The sequence below is a fragment of the Homalodisca vitripennis genome, chromosome 3, assembly GCF_021130785.1.
Source record: "Homalodisca vitripennis isolate AUS2020 chromosome 3, UT_GWSS_2.1, whole genome shotgun sequence".
NCBI classification, from domain to species: Eukaryota; Metazoa; Arthropoda; class Insecta; order Hemiptera; family Cicadellidae; genus Homalodisca; species Homalodisca vitripennis.
Window position 1 is genome coordinate 126,802,299 of NC_060209.1, and position 22,060 is coordinate 126,824,358.

The 22,060-nt window shown below is 33.4% G+C and overlaps 1 non-coding gene across 1 annotated transcript; it reads left to right on the forward strand.

Moving 5' to 3' along the window:
* Positions 1-608: 608 nt before the first annotated feature.
* On the forward strand, positions 609-679 carry Trnaa-ugc. The gene has a single exon. It is a non-coding gene; the product is annotated as a tRNA-Ala (tRNA).
* Positions 680-22,060: the final 21,381 nt, after the last annotated feature.

Below are 22,060 nucleotides of genomic sequence, written 5' to 3' on the forward strand. Positions count from 1 at the left end.
AACAGTTTCTGGCCTAACATATGGTATATAATCACCGGTTTTACTGAGACATAAATGAACTCTTTTAAATTCTAAAATGAATGAAACAATAATGTCCTATACATTGCAGTAGAAATACTTCATTTGGTAACAGTGGAACTAAATTTAGTAGTAAACTATGTTTGTGTTTACAACCAAGCAGATACAAACACGCCCGTTTAGTATCCAAATATTACCTTCAATCTCCCATAGCTCATAGCTTGACAACTTCTCGACTTAAGGAGCTATATACTTATAGTGATGTGTAAAAATACTCTACGAGCATTTCCTCTAGCCTTATTACTTTTATCAGCTCAGTGGATGCTACGTATGTAAACATACAATACATATATGTTACATATTTAAAAAATCCTATTATGAGAAAGAAAACACTTTAATAACGCAAAATTAATATGTAATTTTAAGTTTTTAAAAGTAAACAAAGAAAAAAAATAGAATTTGTCTTTAGCTGACATGTAAATATTTATTTTTATTGTATTTCTCCACTATATTGCGTATTAGCAGATACACTCAATAATATTAAAAAATTCACATTTTTATTGTTGTTTATATATATATAAAAAAGTGAGGGCTCTGTGGTGTAATGGTAGCACATTCACCCTGCAAGTGAGAGATCCGGGTTCGAGTCCCGGCGGAGCAAGTACTTTTTGCGATTCAATATTTATTGAAATTAAATTAGGCTATTGCCACTTATACTAATTTAATGAATGTAAACAGAAGTCATTTGACAGGCATTTGGTCTTCCGATCATATGTTAGTTTGGTTATTTAAACACATATGTGAAAGAAACGGCCAAATACAAAATAATTGAATCGTAAAAAGTGAGGGCTCTGTGGTGTAATGGTAGCACATTCACCCGGCAAGTGAGAGATCCGGGTTCGAGTCCCGGCGGAGCAAGTACTTTTTGCGATTCAATATTTATTGAAATTAAATTAGGCTATTGCCACTTATACAAATTTAATGAATGTAAACAGAAGTCATTTGACAGGCATTTGGTCTTCCGATCATATGTTAGTTTGGTTATTTAAACACATATGTGAAAGAAACGGCCAAATACAAAATAATTGAATCGTAAAAAGTGAGGGCTCTGTGGTGTAATGGTAGCACATTCACCCGGCAAGTGAGAGATCCGGGTTCGAGTCCCGGCGGAGCAAGTACTTTTTGCGATTCAATATTTATTGAAATTAAATTAGGCTATTGCCACTTATACAAATTTAATGAATGTAAACAGAAGTCATTTGACAGGCATTTGGTCTTCCGGTCATATGTTAGTTTTGTTATTTAAACACATATGTGAAAGAAACGGCCAAATACAAAATAATTGAATCGTAAAAAGTGAGGGCTCTGTGGTGTAATGGTAGCACATTCACCCGGCAAGTGAGAGATCCGGGTTCGAGTCCCGGAGGAGCAAGTACTTTTTGCGATTCAATATTTATTGAAATTATATATATATATATTAATATATATATATATATATATATATATATATATATGTCATTAGTTCAATTAATTTTAATAATATTTAATTATATTGTATTATATTTTTATTCTTGTTCACACACACACACACACACACACACACACACACACACACACACACACACACACACACACACACACACACACACACACACACACACACACACACACACACACACACACACACACACACACACACACACCACACACACACACACACACACACACACACACACACACACACACACACACACACACACACACACACACACACACACACACACACACACACACACACACACACACACACACACACACACACACACACACACACACACACACACACACACACACACACACACACACACACACACACACACACACACAGATAGATATATATATATATATATATAATATTATTATTATTATTTTCTTATATATAGCAATTATTATTGTTTTATATATATATATATATATATAACAATAAAATATATATAATTAACTATCATTAAAATTAATACAAAATTAAATAATAGTGATAGCCAATGTAATATAAAGATTGTAATTTATTCGAAATTTTCGTTCTACGGTACATTGAGTCCATGTTTCGTCGACTTGAACTTTTCATCAATAATCCTATTTAACAAAAAAGAGTATAAACTTCATTAACGTTTATTTTGCTATGAAAATAATGTTATTTACGCTAAAATTTTATTAAGGACCAATCAATCCAAAAACCAATTTTATGTAATAAGTTTTTTATACATATTTAATATATATATATATATATATATATATATATATATATATATATATATATATATATATATATATTAATATTTATTTATAATTTCATATTATAGTTCCGTTGGCCCAATATAATTTATTGTATAGAAACAAAGTTAATACGAGTTTCTATGACAACAGATAAATATATGAAGATAGTAGGTGCCCTTCTTCCTCCTGAAAATAAAAACATGCTTGACTTATTAATTTATATATTTATTGACATATATTCTAAGTGTGAATTTATAGGCCAACTTTCATGATATAAAACTGGTTTTCTAAGATTACACCTTAATGAACTTTAAATATTTTTATGATAGCGTATGTATTTATACCTATTACTAATAATTATTTATATTAAACTAATAGACAAATTTCTTTTAGTTATTAATTTTTATTTTATCTCATTGTAGAATCACCAGTTGTAGTGCAAGCGTTTCCGTCAGTGTCTTTAGGGATTTGGCTTAATCAGAGTGGGATATACTGCAGGGAATATCTCAGCGTTTTGCATTAGCTATCCAATACTATTCATCTGATTTGTCTAGAGGATAGATGAATTTGTTACACCAGTAATAATAAACCAGGAATAATTCGTATTGATACATACTGATGAATACACTAATACAATGCTTCAATGTCGTATATAAACCGTTATCGATATTTGTAGAGAAAATCTGAGTCTCTTTCTTACAAAGTATTTTTTATTCACTCTATTTATAGTTAAATCTTTTTATTGTTATTTGTAAAAGTACCACATTAATTTTATTAAATGTTTTAGGGGTTTGTATATTTTAAATTTTGTTCATTATTATAAACATTTACATTCAAAATATGTCTAACATTTCAGTTGTGGGATGAATAAACAGAATTTACAAGGTTTTAGATAACTTATAGAGCATTGAATGTTCCAAAATTTCAGTTGTATCTCTCAAAATGAAAATTTCAGTAAAACGTTCCTATAAGCATTTTCGACACACGTAAATGCTCCGTTACCACAGGAATATAAAAGGAACTTGTAGGTATTTGATTGTATCCATATGCAGACTGAAGTTCAACAAAGAACCTTCTAATACTGTATGTTGTTCACGTAGCAATATTACAGTTTCACCGCTCCCTACAATACCAAGGTCATATTCCAATTTTGCTTTTATGTTTTCTGATGTTGATTATATTTATTACTAAATAGATCATACATGAAAATAAAATAATATTAATTAAAATGTATACATACATGTATTATTCAGTGTCTTCACAATGTATTTTTGTACATCTTAACTGAACTGAAATGTAAGCTGAAATTACAAAAGTTTAATCAATATTTATATTTTACGTTAAGACATTGGGACTATTATTGACCTTTTTATAAATATAGATTTATTATTATTCTAAATGTGATTATGTGATGTCAAAACTAATGGTTTATAACGCTAAAAGAGTTTAATAAGTCTAAACCAAAATATTTGTACACAAAAATCTGAAAATGGTAGGCGTTCGCTACACCACGTGTCGCGTAATAGTTTTCGCTAAGGTTGCACGTGAAAATTCAAATTTATAGCTCAGTTTTGAGACGATCTATTGACGTACAGTAGAGAAGTTGCCTACTGAGAGACAGTATCCAATAACGCTGAGACAAATTCCATGCTTAGACATGCGCTGTCATAAAACTCAGTTTTCTCAATTTAAAAATTTAAATTAATCCAAAATTTCTGGTTTTTTGTCAGTTATTTTTCGTTCAGCATTCAGAAAGACAGACGGACAGATATTAAATCCTTCCTCTTAATTGCTAAGTTAGGTTGCATTGAAATTTTCACTTAATAAACTTTTAGTAACCTTAACATCCTCTAAAATCAAATGTTGTCACCATTTTTATGACAATAAAATTCCAGTTTAATTAGTTTTTCTTCTTTTACATCTATGTATAAAAATGTTATACGATGAAACTTGTGTGATTGTTCAAATTTATGTATTGCGATATTTTCTGAATATCATATATATATTTATCAATAACTTTCAGGCTTATTACAACCACATCAAGATTTGAGATCCTAGCGCTGCCTATACAATGCTGTTCGCGTTCTTGCGGGCATGCAGTCTATTAAAACACGAACCTATTTAACATAATCCGGCACTCGAATTACATTCATAATTCAACGCTATGATAAATTTTGACCCTGCCTACTAGAAAGATCCTCTGTAAATGTGCTTAATTCCACCTACTTGTTCCGTGGGTATTTTGTCGACAAATGTTCTACTTTATCACTAGTAACGATATATTGACTCTTAAAATTGTAGCCCCAGACTTATTGTGAATGGAACACCGTTATTAAGACTAGAGATTATAAGTTATTGACGCTTTAAAAGGTCTAAGGGACAAACTTCTAAATGTCAATAAAAGGATAAAAAGATTTAGGGAAAGGACGTCCAACTTAATGTCGCACACGTAGTGTAGAAACTTCTCAGGAGTGATGTTTGATAGACTCTACCATTACAACACACTGGGCCCAAGCACCTACTTTCCTTGCAACAACTTACACAATAATACTGATAATGTGACTAATAATGTTTAATCTTTTGTACCATAGTTCAAATTCATTTATGCTGAATCGCGGTAGGAAGTAGGCTCTTATTAACTAGACGCGGTGCGGGGACTTTGTTTGTTCAGTTGGACCGGCAATCAGCTGATCGGTCAGTGACGTATCGGGTGATGCGTTCCTCCCGGCTCGCTGGAGGATTCAGTTCGAGTCTTGAAGCCACGACGACAAGGTCCTGTTGAGAATCGCAGCTCTTCCTCTAACCCTATAGTGTGGGATTTAGAGGAAGAGCTGCGATTCTCAACAGGACCTTGTCGTCGTGGCTTCAAGACTCGAACTGAATCCTCCAGCGAGCCGGGAGGAACGCATCACCCGATACGTCACTGACCGATCAGCTGATTGCCGGTCCAACTGAACAAACAAAGTCCCCGCACCGCGTCTAGTTAATAAGAGCCTACTTCCTACCGTGATTGCAGCTTCGGGCTAGGGAAAATATGTACCATAGTTCAAATTCATTTATGCTGAATCGCGGTAGGAAGTAGGCTCTTATTAACTAGACGCGGTGCGGGGACTTTGTTTGTTCAGTTGGACCGGCAATCAGCTGATTGGTCAGTGACGTATCGGGTGATGCGTTCCTCCCGGCTCGCTGGAGGATTCAGTTCGAGTCTTGAAGCCACGACGACAAGGTCCTGTTGAGAATCGCAGCTCTTCCTCTAACCCTATAGTGTGGGATTTAGAGTAATTCCATTTTTTATCGCGTGTAAATTTAATTCAAGTTTTTTAATTTTTCTTCAGTGCGTATTAAATCCCTATCAGCCTCCGTAATCTTCAAAGTAGTAAGTCCCGTACCAGCGTTTAGTTAATATCTTTGATTTTTTATACTGTTGTAATTAAAATTTCTAAAGTTTCCCATCTTTCAGAGTCTGAGAATTAATTACATTTTTTGAAGTATTGTGAATTAAATTTTGGTCATAAAGTTAATATCAAGTTTTGTGTTATATTGATTTTGAGTATTTTGAGAAGAGAACTTTTATTTTATTTTGTTAATTTAAACCATTTTTTGAGAAGTATAAATTTTTAGTTTCATTTTAATTTTAATTCATTTTTAATCAGACTCTTAATTAGATTTGTTCGATTGTGTGAAGTTTTGAAGAAAATCGAATCAAAAGTTTGTAAACTTTGTTAATTTTTTTGGTAAACTTGAATTTCGGAATAAACCAAGTATTTCCGAAAAGTTGTTTAATTTATAAAGTATTAGCTCCATATAAATTTAAAATATGTGCTATAAAAACGGTACATAATTTGCGCCACTCTGCTGTTTCTTTTTGAGCATAAACTTGTACAACAGGTTATTTACAGGAAAGAACTTGTAAACTTGCATAAACTTGTCTGATACCTGTAAGTGTGTGTAACTTGTATAAGACTTGTATAAGACTTGTATGAACTTGAACATTGTGTATAAACCTGCATAATTTTGTGTAGTGTGTAAGACTGAGGACTTAGAATAATATTGTGAGTTTGGAATATTTGATTTATTTTAAGAAAATTATTTTAAAATAAAAATGGAATTACTCTAAATCCCACACTATAGGGTTAGAGGAAGAGCTGCGATTCTCAACAGGACCTTGTCGTCGTGGCTTCAAGACTCGAACTGAATCCTCCAGCGAGCCGGGAGGAACGCATCACCCGATACGTCACTGACCGATCAGCTGATTGCCGGTCCAACTGAACAAACAAAGTCCCCGCACCGCGTCTAGTTAATAAGAGCCTACTTCCTACCGTGATTGCAGCTTCGGGCTAGGGAAAATATGTACCATAGTTCAAATTCATTTATGCTGAATCGCGGTAGGAAGTAAGCTCTTATTAACTAGACGCGGTGCGGGGACTTTGTTTGTTCAGTTGGACCGGCAATCAGCTGATCGGTCAGTGACGTATCGGGTGATGCGTTCCTCCCGGCTCGCTGGAGGATTCAGTTCGAGTCTTGAAGCCACGACGACAAGGTCCTGTTGAGAATCGCAGCTCTTCCTCTAACCCTATAGTGTGGGATTTAGAGTAATTCCATTTTTTATCGCGTGTAAATTTAATTCAAGTTTTTTTAATTTTTCTTCAGTGCGTATTAAATCCCTATCAGCCTCCGTAATCTTCAAAGTAGTAAGTCCCGTACCAGCGTTTAGTTAATATCTTTGATTTTTTATACTGTTGTAATTAAAATTTCTAAAGTTTCCCATCTTTCAGAGTCTGAGAATTAATTACATTTTTTGAAGTATTGTGAATTAAATTTTGGTCATAAAGTTAATATCAAGTTTTGTGTTATATTGATTTTGAGTATTTTGAGAAGAGAAGTTTTATTTTATTTTGTTAATTTAAACCATTTTTTTGAGAAGTATAAATTTTTAGTTTCATTTTAATTTTAATTCATTTTTAATCAGACTCTTAATTAGATTTGTTCGATTGTGTGAAGTCTTGAAGAAAATCGAATCAAAAGTTTGTAAACTTCGTAATTTTTTTGGTAAACTTGAATTTCGGAATAAACCAAGTATTTCCGAAAAGTTGTTTAATTTATAAAGTATTAGCTCCATATAAATTTAAAATATGTGCTATAAAAACGGTACACTTTCATAAATCAATAACATAAATATTGTAATATGCTCTGGTTGTACTCATAATAGGACGATTCATAGCACTAAATTGTTTAACTTAGATCATTTATGAAATCCACGCTTAGTTACCAAAGAGTTGTACAATATATTTTTTATTTTAAGGAACGCCTGCGTATACAGCTTTGGCAAAGTAATATAATATGGGATTTGACGTTACAAGATAACAGACCTTGCATCCATATGAGAATTGTGTGGCAGAAATACTGAGCGGTGACAACCGTTTCTGTGCACGATACGTACGTAGCACTAACTTGCTTTATCTGTTATTATTTAGAGTTTTAATCTGCTAGAACATGTTCTCTTGCTTATGATTGAACCGAAAATATTATACACGTTTCTTTATTAGTATCAGAATTTAAGAACCAGATAAAATTTCTATATTGGAAAAATAGCTACTTATACATGCCCTTACTAAGAAAAAGGGAATTTGCTGATTGCGCCCAACCAGCAGAACTATAAAACTTAATTGAAAATATTGTTAGCTCAAGGAGTATAATTCATAGGAATAAAATCCAATTTTACAGAAAAGTGTTTTAAACTTATAAATGAACAAAAGCATTACCTGAAGCCGTATTCCAGTGATTTTGAGTTTAATCCGAGAGCTATAAATACAAATAATACTTATTTTCATAAAAATGAAATTTTAGTGTTGGATACAGGAAAAAACATAGCCTCTTGAAATTGAGAAGAAAAGTTTTGTTCAGTACCTTAATTTTATTAATACTGTATGTGCTTTAAAACCTTACGAGGTAATGGTTCCAGAAATTCTATGAGTATAATATTATTAATTAGGAAACTAAATGAAAAGAACAGAATAGTCAGTCCTTATGATGTATTTTTCATTCTAATACATGAATTTTAAAAGCATTAAAACGAAATTATTAAATCCTAATGCGGTGTTATATAAGGTAGACAAAGGACACTAAACCGTCGTAATGTACAAAATAGATTATATAGATAAAGTTGAACATTTCATAACAAATGACAAAATAAATGTACTTAAAGCACAAATTTAATGTCTTTCTAAGAAAGATAAATAAATGTACCAAAAACTATGATTTTTTTATTTAGGAAGACATAAGTTATTGAAAAACCATGATTCCCAGCGTAAATCATTTAAAAGACGTGCTCGAGGTGCTCATGGACAATGTTCCTATTCGACTTTTGGTGGATTATACATATGCAACCGTACCTTATGTCTTTGAGATAAACTATAGCTGAAAGATTTATTATTATGAACTCTTTGACTAAACTGAAAATAAAATGGTTAATATTAAGGAAACTTTGGCTTTAATTGATATTGTAAATTTATATAGAAACACATTGGAAAAAACGTTAAGAATCTTGAATGAGAACCTTTAGAAAAATTCCAGATAGTTACCGGAATTTATTATCGTACTAATGCGGCTAGGAAAAGAAGCTGTGGAGCAAAATTACTTTTCATCTATATATATATACATATATTGTATAAATAATAGTTTTTGTGTTTGTCCTTTATGGAATCGTAAACTATATGACCGATCATTTTGAAAATTAATTTGTAAATGTGTTTTTTCACGGAGAAGGTTTATAAGCTATGCCCATTGATGTAAGTCGCCACCAGGCAGCGCTGTAAAAGATAAAAGTTTTCAAAGCTCCTGCACATTATAAACTGCAATTACGAGACAGTAACGTATAATAGCCTAACCCTGTTTGAAGGCGCTAAGTTATTATGTATATTTGTTTTTAAAATACATTTCTGGATGAACTTAAAGCTTGAGTGCTAGACCACTTTAGAATAAAGTACCTACATATACGTGTACGATGAATATCAAGATACAATTTTTACAGATTTTGTTGATCGTGGCAAGAAGGCAAACTCTAAATCGGCGTTGGAAATTCACTTAAACCAGAAATGCTCATGCACGGGCCAAGCTCATGAAAAGCGTGCGAAGACGCGGGAACCAGCTATTTAGATATAAATTATTATGTTCAACAAAATATATTTTTAGACAAATAGTTAAACCTACACACCTATACATCATTACAAAGAGTATTAAAAGGAATTTTTTCACTCAAAAACAAGTACAAAGATGTTCAATATGACTCCCTCCAGACACTCGAGCAAAAAACCTGATACTTCAACTCATTACACAATCTCAGTAGCATATCAGGCGTAACACTTTGGATAGCTGGGTTATTTCTTGTTTGAAATCATTAATGGTGGCTGGGAGAGGTGGCCAAAACACCATATCCATTACATACCCCTATAAGAAAAAATCACTGGGGGTAAGGTCAGGGTTTCTTGGAGGCCAGTGATGAAGAGCTCTGTCGCGGGCTGCCTGGCGGCCGATCCATTGCCTCGGGTAGTTGACGTTCAGGTAGTCACGGACAGATAAGTGCCAATGTGTTGGCACTCCATCTTGCTGAAATATGAATTGTTATGCTTCTTGTTCGAGCTGAGGGAACAGCTAATTCTCCAACATCTCCAGATACTGTAGTCCAGTTACAGTAGCACCTTCGAATAAAAAGGGACCAAACACTTTATTGGCTTAAATGCACAGAAAACGTTCACCTTAGGTGAGTCACGTTCATACTCAATTGTTTTCTGCGGATTATCAGTGCCCCATATATGGACATTGTGCTGGTTGACTTTCCCGTTAGTGTGGGAAGTAGTTTCATCACTAAACACAAACTTCGAAACGAAAGATTCATTTGCTTCCATTTGAGCAAGAATAAACTCACAGAAATCGGTTCTTTTGATCTTATCAGCTGCAGAAAGGGCTTGAAGCAATTTCAGACGATAAGGTTTCATTACTAACCTTTTTCGTAGGACTCTCCATACAGTTGTTTGTGGAAGTTGCAGCTCTCTGGTAACTCTTCGAGTCGATTTACCTGGGCTGCGAACAAATGCTTGCTGTATGCGTGCTACATTTCCATCACTCATGCGCGGCCGTCCAGAACTTTTCCCTTTGCACAAACACCCATTATCTATAAACTGTTTATACCAACGTTTGATACACCACCTACCGGGAGGTTGAACACCATATTTCGTTCGAAATGCACACTGAACAACTGCCGTTGAATCACTTCTGCCGTACTCAGTAACACAAAAAGCTTTCTGTTTATTAGTAGCCATCTTAGCATCAACTGACACTGATGCCTTGTCAAAAGCGCCTCAAGTTAACAAATGAGCAACTAAATTAAACTTTAGAGCTTCCTTAATTCACCGACGTATAGTGTTTAGCTCTCCTTTTATTCTCTGCAGAGTTATAAATTTCTAAAGTTGTGGTATTCTTTTTGTATCACTCTGTATATGATAACAACATACAATATGATAACATATAATTTATGAATTTTAATACGTCTACGTAAGTCTCATAATTAAATATATAAAAATACAATAAGGTAATGTTCTCTCTGTATTGTTGTAATTGCTACGTTTGCTTGAAATTGTTATGAATCTGCAAAGCGTCAGATAATAATAATGGTTTTAAAGGCATCTGGTGTTCATCACAACTTTCTACTAACATACCGAACACTTTTTGAGTGCTCAGGGAAGATAAAATTCGATTAATGAGCACACGGACTGTGCTCCATGTGTTCTGAATGAATCTAGAAAGCAGCTCATAAGGTCATGCAGAATTTCAGAGATGTGTTTTAGACCTAAATATACGATTATTAAAAGGAATATTTCTTTACTGTATTATTGATTATTTTCGTAGAAACTTATTTTCCGGTATATATAACTTAATATTCATTAATTGACAATCTCTAATCACACAGAAGCCTCAACGTGACATGGCGCACTGCTAGATGCTGACTTATAAATAATTCATTCATCTTACAAGCTTTGTGTCAGTTTGCCATACCAGACTCTGTAAAGGAATAATAATGGAGTTTATTCATTATAAATAAAACCTGAATTTGTAACATGCAGCTTTAATACAACTATGTGTAGGATCTTTTTCACACACACACACACACACACACACACACACACACACACACACACACACACACACACACACACACACACACACACACACACACACACACACACACACACACACACACACACACACACACACACACACACACACACACACACACACACACACACACACACACACACACACCACACACACACACACACACACACACACACACACACACACACACACACACACACACACACACACACACACACACACACACACACACAAGACAGTAAGTTACTTAGCAGGATATTTAAATTCTATGTTTAACGTTTAGTTTATTTATAGAACACATTTACTATCAATTAGGTATATTTATGGGAAATAAAATTTAATTTTAATTTTAATTAACTAAATTTATATAATTTGGGATTCTGTTGCTGTTTAAATATGTTTAAAATAGTTTATATTTCACGCTCTTTTGAGATTAGGTCATTTATGCTGTACCTACCAATATTAAACAGTTTTCTAACTTTTAAGTAACACGAACTAAACGTGATGTAGGAATACTGAATTTGTGTTACTTAAATAGGTTTTTTATTCGGCTCTAATAAATAAGTAAATTTTAATTTCCGCACATTTGTTCAGCATGTTCCAAAATTCTTTATATAGAACATTTTACTCAAGTAAAGTACAACAGTTGTTTCTAAAAAGCAATTTATAGTAACTTTGCTTCAAAAAGAAAAATTATTATATACCCTAATGTTTGAAAATTGTAAGCGTTTTAAGCTTCAAATAGAAGTACTTACATCTAATCTGTTAGTTCTATAATATTGTAATAATGTATATTTAAGACGATTCATTTACATTTTATATAATTTACTCATTGTAAAACTCATCCAAATTAAGTGCTATTGTTATAGCAAGTTTAAAATCAGTAATAAATTACGCCAGTTACAGTGTGTGCTCCTATTGCTGCTTGTTATTGCATACACTTAAAACGTTTGTATAGTTGTCAAAAAGTAAGGGGGTTTCTACTTAATGTTATATTATAACATTAAGTAGAAACCCCCTTACTTTTTGATTTGTTTATTAAGCATTTCCATAAGATACGTCTACAGTAAATACTGACCGAGATGTTTATTAAAAATATGAACATAGTGGTAGTGCTGAGTAAGTACTCTATACTGATTGAGACTGTTATTAAACACAATGACGTGGTCGTGGGATTGGGTAAGTACCCGTACACTGACTGAGGTTATTACTAAATATACTGACATGATTATGGTTCTGTGTAAATACCCCTCTACTGACCGAGATTGTTATTAAACACGTGGTAATGATCACTGCGTTGAATAGGCACATGTTTGCGTATCTTCATCATCAGAGACACGTTTTAAATATAAATATGCGAGGATTCTATTAAAATAAAAGGCTTCGCTAATACTCAATTATTTATTATGAAAGATTTTATAGATTTTCTGCTTTGTATCCATTAAGTTTTATAGATGTCAGAAATTAATACAAGCTATTTATAAGAATGTATACTGTACATGAATCTTGGTAATGATTACGTAATTGTGTCATCCAATTAAATGTAAAAATCTTACGAAATGGAAAGACGTCAGAAATAATCAAATATCTTCTTCATAATTCGGCATTATAAAAAAATATAGGCTTACGAATATAAACTAGAAATACAGTGGAATATATGTTATTTGGATTAATCCAAGTGTCATTGTCTAATAAATACGTATTAAATAACTACAAGCACCAGAGCGTGTTTATCTGCGTCAAGGATGTAATGAATTGTAACTAGGATTTTACACATTACACAACTACTTTCAGGACAGTAAATGGTTTGTGCTTTTATCTTCTTAATGTATACACACCTCTTACAGCACATATTTATGTAAATCTGAACAATACTACATGAGAAACTGTTAATAAGAAACCCAATTCCCAAAAACATAAACAGTTCACTGATCTGGCATGTCTCATAATCCTATTTTACTGATAACAAAGATATTGAAAATCTCCTTACTTTACATTATTTATGAACATTCAATATTATTTTCTAATCGATATAACATGGTTTTCAAAATTTATTGTAAAAGATCATAGGTTGTTGGTTACAAATAATGTATAAGCATGTATTTATAATATTTTTGATGAAATATTAACTTTAGAGTATTGATTATTTTTATGTTCTTTATATGTCCTATTAAAAGGGATTTTATGAAAATGTATCAACAGGATGGAAGCCGACAAAAGGGATGAAAGGGGAACGCTACGATAGTAGTTACAAGGAGAGGGAAATTATAGGGAGAGCACTCACCTTGCAACAAGGCTTATTCCCGGTAATTGTTATCTGAATAAAGTATGGCTGATGTTTATCTTTATTTTATATTACCTTATTTCCTTTGTCTTCGTTTAAAAGTTTTTTATTTAAACTTAATATAAAACTAAATCGAAAGCAAACTATGATAAAAATCAGTTTATTATAACTTTATCCCTAGTTTGGCCCAGATATGTTAGTTTTATTTTGCATACAAAATCTGCTAAATCATTTTATGTGAAATATGCTTATAACATATCTTTGTAACTCAAAGTCACAATTACCACTTATACATTATATAACGTATATTTCTTGGTGGTGTTTGTGCATTTTACAAAAATACGTGTCAGTTTGGGCACCAGAGCATATTTCATTGTATCATTGTATTTGAAAACATTATGATTATATAATATCATGAAAAGATCCGTTATGTTTTTCGTTAGGATCTGTACTTTTCCCTTTTCCACTTATGATCTACAGAGATCTTCTATTTTGAAAATAGTTTTAAATAATAGTGTGGTAATTCAATATATATTGACGTCTTAACCGCAAACCTTGGCTTGCAAAAGTAAAAAAGTACTAAAATAAGCTATAATAAAACATTTTAATTGAGTCTAACCTGATTTACATAACATTTTGATATTATAGTTGCAGTAAGGGGTTTTAACGGAAAAGCGGAATTGAGTTACTGAAATCGTTAATAAATGAATATGTTACTTTTTTAAGTACCCAGTTCAAAGGTGTCTGCATGCACAGACATGTCGTAAGAAAGTTTTCATACATTTAAATTTCCTTTTGATTTTGTTTGAACGTACAAAAAATGTATTTTCATCATTCCTTAGTTATGATTTAAAATTAAAAATGATACAAAGAACCTTTGTAAGTTTTGCTGGTAAAGCAAACAATCACACGTCTAACCATCGATTTGTCATCATGATCCTGTGATAAGACAAACAAGAATGTATTGAGATGTGAAAGATATAGTGACATTATTGCAAAATATAAACAAGAAAATATTTTTTAATTTATTAGGATAAATTATGTTTACACTAATATAGCTTTTATTTATTTTATATCACGTAATAACCTTATATTTTACTGACAGGTATATTTTGTACACAATAAAAAGAAAATCGCATTGATCCAGACAAACTAAAGATAGTATAAGTAGAAAATGTACTATATTTATTTAAAGTTTATACCAGTTGTGCCAAACTGTGCTAGCACTGTTATTGACAGTTCTTTCAAGTAACAGTAAACCGTATGCGTCAAAACCAAATCAGTTTTTGATTGATTGATGCAGCAGCGTCACGTGATTGCTGCTGTGTAATTTGCTAATTTAATTCTTTTCAGAGTTTGTGTGTCCAATCTCTTACTATTGACACAGTAGTTTATACAGTGTAAAACGAGATACTACTGGAATATAAACACATAGGAATATGGGGCGCGATTAAATAAACGAATGAGAAAATGTAAACTAATTTATTTTTAATATCATTCCTATACAGAGGACAATCGGCCAAAATAGTGTTATTTTCGTCACAAAATTTATAGTGAGTATCGGTAGGCAATAATTAATAGTAACGTGATGATAAAAATGTTACTTAAAACTGCTTATAACTGGATTTAAAAATGAAATACTAGTTTGCCACACCTCACCATAAATAATAACTGCCATAAATGGCAACAATTGAAGAAAGCTACTTAAAAAGAATTAAATCAGGTTTTTTATTGGATCTTTATAATTATAATAATATTATAATAAGGCAGCTAATGTAATCAACCGCCATTTATGTATATTGCTACAGAAATATTTTAGTAATTTTGTTTTTTTAAATGTCGTGTTAATACATATCATTAAACAACTTCACACAAATGTTACCTAAGAACTCTTGGCACCCGAATCATGTGTACCCTTGAGTGACAACTGTCCAGTGGGATAATATTGTGACGGCGTCTGGCGCTTGCCAAAAGGAAACAATGAGCGAGCCGACAACCGCTCCCAGTACATATAAATTATGTTCCCTTCTTTTATTCCATTATTTTATGCTGAGAATTGTGTTTTTAATGACGAAAACTAACCACACAATTTTATTTTTATGATATCGAACATGTATTAAATAGACGTATCATTAAAACTGCAATTACAATGTCTGAAACTATAAATACTATCTAATAATTCTTCTTAAATTTCATTTTATTATTCTTACTAATATGTGACATCATGAATATTATTTAAAAAAATCTGTTGTGTTAACTAATAAAAATATTGTTTGGATCTTTCTGTAAACTAATAAATAATAATATAGTAGGAAAATTTTAAGAAAACAATACTCAGAATAGTTTAATCATATATTTTAAAGCCTCATACACATTTTAAAATATGCCGATTATGGGGAGTGCCGATGGCCGAGCGGTCTAAGTCGTTGGACTTTGGGTCTGAGTTAAAGATAGCGCAGGTTTAAATCCTGTCTGTGACCGTTGCACTTTTTATCAGTACCATCAACCTCGTACTGTATCGACTCTCCCCCTTATTCTGTTTGATAAGATCCTCGCACAGGGCAGTGGCCCATGAGGACGAACAGAATAAGGCTTAAAAGGGGACCGGTCTCTCCTTTTTTTAAAAAAAGAGAAAAAAAAATAATTTGCCTTCATTTTTTATATCAACAACCCTAATAGACTATTATACAGACACTAGATGTATTAAATGTAAGAAAATATGCATTATATAAGTTGTGGTATTAATAACTAATATAATGTTTGTCCTATAAATATATACAAAATTAGCATTAGCAATAAATCAACAATTTAGATCTATAATACAGCAAATATAAACTTACAGGCTTGGCCGTAGTAGGGAAGCAGTGACTTATCATGTGAACAGTTATCTCATTATGACGATCCCCTGCACCCTTGCGGCTGCAGCAATTAAGGGGAAGAACTTTAGAATGAATGAAGTGCCGTGACTCGTAGTGGTTTAAAGTGAGTCACTCAGTAGTAGGTTAACCAGGTGAGTTACTCAGGTGAGTCGGTTCGGCATCATACATCACATATATGGTAAACCGATACGAAATTGTATAGCCTATCGCAGACAGTATTAGAGCTTAGTTCAGGACCCCTGTCCACAATGGAGGGTAACATTTCACAGTGGATGTAATATCACCCTCTACTACACCACCAACGTAGGTCATATACAAGATTGGAAGGTAATTCAGGGCAGCCCCCGGCAACAGTCAGGTAGCAGGCATTGTAGAGTTACTCTTGAAGTCCTCATTCAGATAAGCCACGGGAAACGCCATATCTGTTCTGGCTGAAGACCGCTTCGTTAGTGTCTTGGGAAATCAGCAGACAATCACTAAAGTAGGGTTGAAGAGGTCGGCCTGAGATCAACTCCACAGTTCCTCGTATAGGTAGTGTTCATATTCGACTCTAAGCTCGATTTGATGATTTTATCAAATGAAAACAGGTACCTGATAATCGTAGTGCATGGTTTAAAAACTACGGCCGAAGCACTTTCCCCTTTCACACGCTACGTTACGCTCCCCAACGTTGGGGTATTAGTTTCCCCAACTACTCCCTCCCTAATACTACAATACTTATCTGCAAATTCCCAACTAAGTTTTGTGTAAACTAATTTTTCATTATTTGTTTAATTAGCCATTAGTCTATATGTTATGAATGACAATAATTCCCAGTTACGTTTGGGGCTGCCATTTCGTGTAGAGTGGACCGAATTAAAGTCTTTCAGTGTATCTTTATTTACTTATGAAGGCCTTTAAAATGATATTTTACAAGGCTATAAGAACTATCTGAACACTTTAAGTTAATCTCCACCTCTCTTTCCCCTGAGGGTAAAAAACTTCAGAACTATAATTAATGGTGGAGCCCTTTGTAGCTAGTAAGATGACCGAAAACAGATTTTATATATCTGAAATAAAAAAGTTAAGAGAGGGTGCAATTTACTTTCCATATATATATACGCGCGCGTGTGTGTGTGTGTGTGTGTGTGTGTATTTTCAAATACATTGTAAAACTTTCAAATGCTTGATATGCGAGCGCTTCGTGTTCCAGGTGCACTTTTCCATATGGTTCTTGTCACCTGCCGCCCAACACTCCGCACCGATTAAAATTCACTCCAGTAGGTCGTTTCCCAATATTGCATAAAACATTCTAACCATTTGACGAATCAATGTTTGCGAGATAAAAATGAGATATGAAGTTGAGCGCAGGAATAAATCTTGTAAGTAGTAGAATACATAGGGGTTTTTAGCTCTTTTTAACCGGTATTTTCAGAGTTTTTGTGTACCATTTATGAAATTGCAATAACCTGCAAGAAAAAGCACTGTTATAAATAAGTTTTTAATTCCTAAGATAGAAGGAGGTGAAATGACGGAAATTACATTCCAAATTAACTTTATATTTTCAAAACTACAGAATTTACATCTCAAAACACAGTTCTATAAGTAACACAATTTAACAGTGAAAAATATTTAGTGTTATAAAAGAACAGTATGAGATCAGACCTACACCTCCATTAGTAATCCTAAGTGGTTGAGAGTGGCATTTTTATGCTAATATGGAACCATGAATATGTGTAACCCGTAACTATAATAAGGACAACGTGTGGGGGATAGATATGGATTTGATGATTTAAAACAAATGGCAAGCTTGTAATATTCTTAAATGCTAATAATCCTTTTGATGCTCAACTGCAATAATTGTATGTTAACTGGTAAGTATTATGCAGAAGTTCTCAAATGTAATGAATTATATTAAGAGAGAGAAAGAATAAAGCTATTACAAAAGAGGTAATTAGTTTTGAATTCAATTATATACTCGCTTTGGCAGGAGATGAGTCACACCCTGCAGCTTTATTACTTGTATAATGGTAATATAGTTATGATGTTCCAGTAATCTCTACAATAAACATAAAATCGTTTACAGTACTGTTATAGACAAGTTTAGAAATTATATAAATACATATTTATTTTTCCCAACTGTTGGGATATAGTTTCAATAAGAGTTTATTATTGCTTTTGTGTGAATATTTTTGTTTGAGAACTCAGAGGAATAAACATGAAACAGCTATAACAAGAAGTACATCTCCCAACTGTGAATAGTATAACCTCAACTCCAAGATAATCAGCACGGTTTAACAAACTCCGAGTAATATTAAAAATTAAGTCTTAATTTAAATAAATTAATTATGTTAATAATTATATAGTATATAGTTGGTATCAAACTATAGCATTATAAACATTATTTATCTTCTTTAGAGGTACACAACATAGATACTTCGCAAAGTGTTCAGTGCAAAAAGGTACATACTTCAATCTGATACATACCGAAACTTCAGATATAATTTCCAACTGGAAACAATAATTTTGGAACCCAATTAAACATGTCCTGTTTTATTTTCTACCTACAAAAAATGTATAAAAAGGATCAGCTAATCTGTCCAATATAGAAGTTAATGCCTATAAAGCGTATCTCCATACTCGATATGTACAATAAATTTACTGTTTTACTAATGTAATACATGACAACCTATAAGACATAAAAGGAGTAGCAAAGTGTTATGAACTGCCTAATGGCTATAACTAGTAAAAAAACATTAATTTTAACAATATTACTTTTTTCATTCAATTATCGTTTGAGTTATCCGTGATGGTTTCATAAATTAATTTGTTTACAGATACAGTAAAAAAGGGACTCTTCAATAAACATGTATTCTTGTTCACATCCGGAGAGCAACAATGGATGCTATGAATAAATTAAATAGACAGATTTCTGATTATGTAAATAGCTACTATTTGTGAAAGTCCTCACAATATACACACTGCATATACTTGTACCATAGTTTTGTTTATTACGTTGGATTGTGTAACAAAGTTTAACCCTACATCGGGCGCTAAACGGAGTTTTCCTCCGCGTATTTTTTATTAATCAAAATATTAGTACTTTTCTGATGTTGGCAGTCGTTTCCCGCAGTGTACTTCACGAGCATCTTTCGGGGAAGTGAAACAATAACCTCCCGCTTATCTTTGTCAAAATCTGTCAGTATGAGGTCTACTTCCGTGCGAGACTGGACGATTCCTCCGTGAGCGCCTTATTGTGTTTAGTTTTTATGGAGTAATAATCAGTGTGCGCCTAAATGTGTGACCTGTGATAGTTTCTTTTTTAGTTTTACAATATATTTTATTTGAATTTTGTGAAATGGAGAATGAAGACGAGAGACTTGTCAGTACAGTACCCGTGTGTTCCCCACATTTCAGTACTGTTTATGGAGTGAACATTGTCGTTATAAGAACCAGAAGAAAAATGTTTTGAAACTTTGTGTAGTGTTTAAAAAAATCTTTAGTAAAGAATAAATTTTTATTTCAGAGTAATAATTGACATTACAATTGTATAATATCTCAAGAATTGAAGTAAGTTGTTTTTTTTTAATAAGTTAAAAACTAAGTTAATTTCCATATATTATTACAGTAGGTTAAACATTTTTACAATTAATTGCATTATTCCTTAAAATAAATCATGTTGTTATTATACAATAACATTTTTTAAGATTTGGAATTTCTTATTTGGAAAATTCATTACATAAGAGAGTAATTTTTATTTAATTTCTAAAAATGAATATATAACATTTTAATTAAATCAGTATGAATATTGAAACAAATAAAAAAAGTTTAAACGACTATGATATCCATTATTTGCTAACCTGGAGGAAACCTCCTTGAGCGCCTGATGGTGTTTCTAATTTTAAGCGCCTGATGGAGGGTTAATATTTCATTGGTTGGAACTATTTCTTGCGTCGCTCTTGATAGTAAAATTTATATAATAGCGTAATTTTGTCACTATTTGCAATACACTACGTACTAAGTAATAAACTTAAACGCATTTTTAATTATCTTTAACCTTCTATTTAGCTCCACACCATTATTGTCATGTTAGCGACTTCATTGAGGATTCATGCAAACACTTTTAAATCCATGCTGCATATTTTATTATGTCGCATAGTAAAATTTCAAATAAATATATACATTGCTTATTTTTATGCATTTACTATGCGATTTTCTTGTTGGCATCGTATTTACCTAGAAGATCTATGTCAGAATTTTCCGCTCAGCCAAATTCTATAGCGTGACTTGCACAAACATAGAATACGATGTTGCCTAAATAGAGGCTCGCTGTCTACTCAATAGTAGACTCCTTCAGGCTTCATTATCCTACGGGCAACTGGCTAAAAATACTCTCATCACCGAAGACCCTAGCCTGGAACTTTTTAGCACATTATTTTGGACTAGGCCTGTGAGGTTTCACTACTAGGGCTTTCTTCGTTGTGGAAATTAGAGTTAAGGCCAATCGAGGTCTACCTTTTTAGCGCGAAGGACAGACTGGGCATAGTGTTCCACGTCCGTAATCTAAACTCGGCTTCGCCAACGCGTTGCCTGCGGTCACGCTCTTCTTTGGCACCCCGGTCCTACGGCGGTAGATCGCACGTGCCTCTATCTCAAGATTATAGATGGGAAAGAAAATAGCGATCACCATCACTGCTGCTGGTTCGGATACCATGCGGTAAGCTGATGCTCCTCTTTGCTGGACTCGGGAGAGTCGGTTTCGGTGAACACTTTTTATCTAAGACGTGGGTCTAGACCACAGCTCCGTACAGAAGGACATATTTAACTGGTGACACCAACAAGCGGAGTTTGCAAGGCAGCGGGCCTCCGACTTTGGGCATGAGTCTACCCACGGCTGCAACAGCTTTGGCGGCTTTGTCGGCGGTGTGCTTCATCTGCCCGCCGAAGGAAAGCTTACTGTCAATCATCACCGCTAGGTACCGGGCAGCAGGTTTGGTCTCCAGTTGCATGGTGGGAGTCCTCCTCTTCGTAAGGAGCACTATCTGTCTTGCTGATCGCCAGAGACAGACCTTGAGCCTTCATCCACTCGTTGACTCTGTCCATAACCAGGCCAAACTTGAGTTTCACCTGTGCAATGTTTCTCTCTCCGCTTAACGCAGCAACGTCATTACTATAGCCAACGAGGAGGCTTTCGATCGATGATAGATCAGCAAGGATCATACTACAGGATGCAATTACGACTTGATGATTCTCAGAAGATAAATAGGAGCGTGGAACGTATACTTTAGCACCAAACAGCATGTGGATCCAACTGGAAGAATTAAAATCGTCTTTCACATCGAGCGTGGTGAGGAGGACAACGCGGCGTGACGAGTATATAGTTGGTTATCCGTTCACTGCCTATACTACCTCCTGGATGACGTCGATGGTAGAATGGCCAGATTGGAAACCG